The 5534-nt window shown below is 35.4% G+C and overlaps 1 non-coding gene across 1 annotated transcript; it reads right to left on the bottom strand.

Annotated features, from left to right (window-relative positions):
• Positions 1–4409: 4409 nt before the first annotated feature.
• LOC112793625 (small nucleolar RNA R71) lies at positions 4410–4516 on the bottom strand. Its single transcript, XR_003198324.1, has one exon. It is a non-coding gene; the product is annotated as a small nucleolar RNA R71 (small nucleolar RNA).
• Between the last annotated feature and the right edge of the window lie 1018 nt (positions 4517–5534).

The raw sequence follows: 5534 nt of genomic DNA, 5'->3' as shown, positions 1-5534 counted from the left end.
GCTGTACAAGAAAGCTTCGAAGAAGGTGGGTTCTGCCCTCCTAGGACCCACACCTGACATGGTATATAAGGGAAGGGTCCTACCCTCCCCCAAGGTACGTCACACATTCCACCTAACCCATTCCTCACCTGCACACTAGCTGACTAGAGCGTCGGAGTGTCTTTGCAGGTGACACCCCCTCCTTCCATAACGAGAGCTCGGCTACCCGGTAGAGCAGATCCAAGCACGATCGTGATCGAAGCGTTCCTAGTTCCACATATTCCACCTGGACCGTCCGGTAACCGCACAACCGAACATAAATTAAAATAATAGTATATATTGTAATAAATACTTTAAAATACACTTTTAAATTTTTTATAATTATTCTTATACAAATATAATATAAAACACATAAAATTAAAAATTTTAAATTTGTAATATTAAATCTTTAATTGAACATTGAATAATATCAAATAATCAAATTAACTCTAATCGAAATAATTAATTACTAAAATTAGAAACAATAAAATTTAAAAAGCAAAAAAAATTAAATCAAGAGAAGCAAAGGCTAAAAAAAAGGGGCAAAAGACATACAAAAAATAAAGGATACAGAAGAAAAAAAAAGGACAAAGTCCCAACAATAGGAGAACGAAGACAGGGGTGTAGCAGGCAGCGGTGGTAAGTGATGAGCAGATAATTTATACGCTTTTTGGCATTATTTTAGGTAGTTTTTAGTAGAATCTAGCTACTTTTAGGGATATTTTTATTAGTTTTTATGCAAAATTCACATTTCTGGACTTTACTATGAGTTTGTATGTTTTTTCTGTGATTTCAAGCATTTTCTGGCTGAAATTGAGGGACCTGAGCAAAAATCTGATAGAAGGCTGACAAAGGACTGCTGATGCTGTTGGATTCTGACCTCTCTGCACTCGAAATGGAATTTATGGAGTTACAGAACTCCAAATGGCGCACTCTCAACCGCGTTGAAAAGTAGACATTCAGGGCTTTCCAGCAATATATAATAGTCCATACTTTATTTGAGTTTAGACGACGCAAACTGGCGTTCAACGCCAGTTCTATGCTGCATTCTGGAGTAAAACGCTAGAAAAACGTCACAAACCAGAGTTAAACGCCAAACAGACGTTACAACTTGGCGTTTAACCCCAAGAGAAGTCTTTACACGTGTAAAGCTAAAGCTCAGCCCAAGCACACACCAAAGTGGGCCCCAGAATTGGATTTCTGCACTAAAACTTATTTCTGTAAACCCTAGTAACTAGTCTAGTATAAATAGGACATTTTACTATTGTATTAGACATCTTTGGTCTCAGTTTTATTCTATTGTTCATCTTAGGAGACTATTGATCACATTTTGGGGGCTGGCCATTCGGCCATGCCTGGACCTCTATCACTTATGTATTTTCAACAGTGGAGTTTCTACACACCATAGATTAAGGTGTGGAGCTCTGCTGTACCTCGAGTATTAATGCAATTACTACTATTTTCTATTCAATTCAGCTTATTCTTATTCTAAGATATTCGCTGCACTTCAACATGATGAATGTGATGATCCGTGACACTCATCATCATTCTCACCTAAGAACACGTAACTGACAACCACTTCCGTTCTACATTAGATCAAGCGTGTATCTCTTGGATTCCTTAATCAGAATCTTCATGGTATAAGCTAGAATTATTGGCAGCCATTCTTGAGAATCCGAAAAGTCTAAACCTTGTATGTGGTATTCCGAGTAGGATTCAGGGATTGAATGACTGTGACGAGCTTCAAACTCGCGATTATTGGGCGTAGTGACAAACGCAAAAGAATCAATGGATTCTATTCCGACATGATCGAGAACTGACAGATGATTAGCCGTGCTGTGACAGAGCATTTGGACCATTTTCACTGAGAGGATGGGAAGTAGCCATTGACAACAGTGATGCCCTACATACAACTTGCCATGGAAAGGAGTAAGAATGATTGGATGAAAGTAGTAGGAAAGCAGAGATTCAGAAGGAACACAGCATCTTCATGCACTTATCTGAAATTCCCACCAATGAATTACATAAGTATCTCTATCTCTATTTTATGCCTTATTTATCCTTATTTTCGAAAACCATTATTACCATTTGAATCCGCCTAACTGAGATTTACAAGATGACCATAGCTTGCTTCATACCAATAATCTCCGTGGGATCGGCCCTTACTCACGTAAGGTATTACTTGGACGACCCAGTGCACTTGCTGGTTAATTGTGCGAAGTTGTGGCAAAGTGTGATTCACGTTTGAGATCTCCAAGTCCATTGGCGCCATTGTTGATGATCACAATTTACATGCACCAAGTTTTTGGCGCCGTTGCCGGGGATTGTTTGTGTTTGGACAACTGACGATTCATCTTGTTTCTCAGATTAGGTAATTTTCTTTTCAAAAAATTTTCAAAAATCTTTCAAAATTTTTTTTCTCTATTTTCGTTTTTCCAAAAATTAATTTTTGAAAAATCCAAAAAAATAATAAAATCATAAAAAATCAAAAATATTTTTGTGTTTCTTGTCTGAGTCTAGTGTCAATTTTTAAGTTCGGTGTCAATTGCATGTTTTAAAAATTTATGCATTTTTCGAAAACTCATGCGTGGTGTTCTTCATGATCTTCAAGTTGTTCTTGACAAGTCTTTTTGTTTGATCTTCATATTTTCTTGTTTTGTGTCTTTTGTTGTTTTTCCTATGCATTTTTGCATTCAAAGTGTCTAAGCATTGAAAATTTCTAAGTTTGGTGTCTTGCATGTTTTTCTTTTCTTGAAAATTTTCAAAAATAAGTCTTGATGTTCATCTTGATCTTCAAAGTGTTCTTGGTGTTTATCTTGACATTCATAGTGTTCTTGGATGCATCATGTGTTTTGATCCAAAATTTTCATGTTTTGGGTCATATTTGTGTTTTTCTCTCTCATCATTAAAAATTCAAAAAAATCAAAAAAATATCTTTTCCTTGTTTTACTCATAATTTTCGAAATCTTTGGGTTGACTTAGTCAAAATTTTTTAAAATAAGTTGTTTCTTGTTAGTCAAGTCAAGATTTCATTTTAAAAAAAATCCTATCTTTTCAAAATCTTTTTCAAAAATCAAATCTTTTTCATTTTTCTTATTTATTTTCGAAAATTTTTAAAAAATGATTTTCAAAATCTTTTTCTTAATTTCATTTCAAAATTTCGAAAACTTTACTAACAATTAATGTGATTGATGCAAAAATTTGAAGTTTATTACTTTCTTGTTAAGAAAGGTTCAATCTTTAAATTCTAGAATCATATCTTTTAGTTTCTTGTTAGTCAAGTAATGAAATTTTAATTTTAAAAATTAAATCTTTTCCAAAATATCTTTTTCAATCATATCTTTTCAAAATATCTTTTTTTTAAATTATATATTTTTCAAAATCAATTTCAAAATTTTTTCTAACTTCTTATCTTTTCAAAATTGATTTTCAAATCTTTTTCAACTAACTAATTGACTTTTTGTTTGTTTTACTGTTTCTTATCTTTTTCAAAATCACCTAACTACTTTTCTCTTTCTAATTTTGGAAAATCACCTTACCTTTTTCAAAATTCTTTTAATTAACTAATTGTTTCAAATTTTAATTTTAATTTTATTTCTTCTGTTAATTTTCGAAAATCACTAACCATTTTTCAAAAACAATTTTCGAAATTCTCTCCCTCTCATCTTCTTCTATTTATTTATTCATTTACTAACACTTCTCTTCATCTCAAAAATTTGAACCCTCTCCTCTCTTTTGTGTTCGAATTTTTTCTACTCTTTCCTCTATTCTCCTCTTTTTCTACTCATATAAAGGAATCTCTATACTGTGACATAGAGGATTCCTCTTCTCTCTTTGTTTTCTTCTCTTTCATATGAGCAGGAACAAAAAAAGGCATTCTTGTTGAAGCTGATCCTGAACTTGAAAGGACCTTGAAGAGGAAGCTAAGAGCAGCTAAAGCACAGTACTCTAAAGAGGATCCAACTGAAATTTTCGAACAGGAAAATGAGATGGCAGCCAAAAATAATAACAACAATAATGCAAGGAAGATGCTTGGTGACTTTACTGCACCAAATTCCAAATTACATGGAAGAAGCATCTCAATCCCTGCCATTGGAGCAAACAATTTTGAGCTGAAGCCTCAATTAGTTTCTCTAGTACAACAGAATTACAAGTTTCATGGACTTCCATCAGAAGATTCTTTTCAGTTCTTAACTGAATTCTTGCAAATCTGTGATACTGTTAAGACCAATGGGGTTGATCCCGAGGTCTACAGGCTTCTGTTTTTCCCTTTTGCTGTAAGAGACACTACTGGAGTATGGTTGGACTCTCAACCTAAAGATAGCCTGAACTCTTGGGATAAGCTGGTCACGGCCTTCTTGGCCAAGTTCTTTCCTCCTCAAAAGCTGAGTAAGATTAGAATGGATGTTCAAACCTTTAAGCAAAAAGATGGTGAATCCCTCTATGAAGCTTGGGAAAGATACAAGCAGTTGACCAAAAAGTGTCCTTCTGACATGCTTTCAGAATGGACCATCCTGGATATATTCGATGATGGTCTGTCTGAATTGTCTAAGATGTCATTGGACCATTCTGCAGGTGGATCTATTCACCTGAAGAAAATGCCTACAGAAGCTCAGGAACTCATTAACATGGTTGCTAATAACCAATTTATGTACACATCTGAGAGGAATCCTGTGAGTAATGGGACGCCTCAGAAGAGGAGAGTTCTTGAAATTGATACTCTGAATGCCATATTGGCTCAGAACAAAATGTTGACTCAGCAAGTCAACATGATTTCTCAGAGTCTGAATGGATGGTAAAATGCATCCAACAGTACTAAAGAGGCATCTTCTGAAGAAGAAGCTTATGATTATGAGAACCCTGCAATGGCAGAGGTGAATTACATGGGTGAACCCTATGGGAACACCTATAATTCTTCATGGAGAAATCATCCAAATTTCTCATGGAAGGATCAACAAAGGCCCCAACAAGGCTTTAATAATGGTGGAAGAAATAGGCTTAGCAATAGCAAGCCTTTTCCATCATCTTCTCAGTAACAGACAGAGAATTCTAAGCAAAGCCCCTCTAACTTAGCAAATATAGTCTCTGATCTATCTAAGGCCACTTTAAGTTTCATGAGTGAAACAAGGTCCTCCATTAGAAATTTGGAGGCACAAGTGGGCCAGCTGAGTAAGAAAATCACTAAAACCCCTCCTAGTACTCTCCCAAGCAATACAGAAGAGAATACAAAAAGAGAGTGTAAGGCCATTGACATAATCACAATGGCCGAATCCAAAGAGGAGGAGAAGGACGTGAATCCCAGTGAGGAAGACCTCCTGGGATGTCCTCTAAACGAAAAGGAGTTCCAAACTGAGGAACTTAAGGAATCTGAGGCTCACCTAGAGACCATAGAGATTTTATTGAACCTCCTTTTACCATTCATGAGCTTTGAGAACTATTCTTCCTCTGAAGAGGATGAAGATATAACTGAAGAGCAAGTTGCTCAATATCTAGGAGCCATCATGAAGCTGAATGCC

This window comes from Arachis hypogaea, chromosome 3 (genome assembly GCF_003086295.3).
Source record: "Arachis hypogaea cultivar Tifrunner chromosome 3, arahy.Tifrunner.gnm2.J5K5, whole genome shotgun sequence".
Lineage (NCBI taxonomy): Eukaryota > Viridiplantae > Streptophyta > Magnoliopsida > Fabales > Fabaceae > Arachis > Arachis hypogaea.
This window is presented reverse-complemented; position numbering and strand designations above follow the sequence as displayed.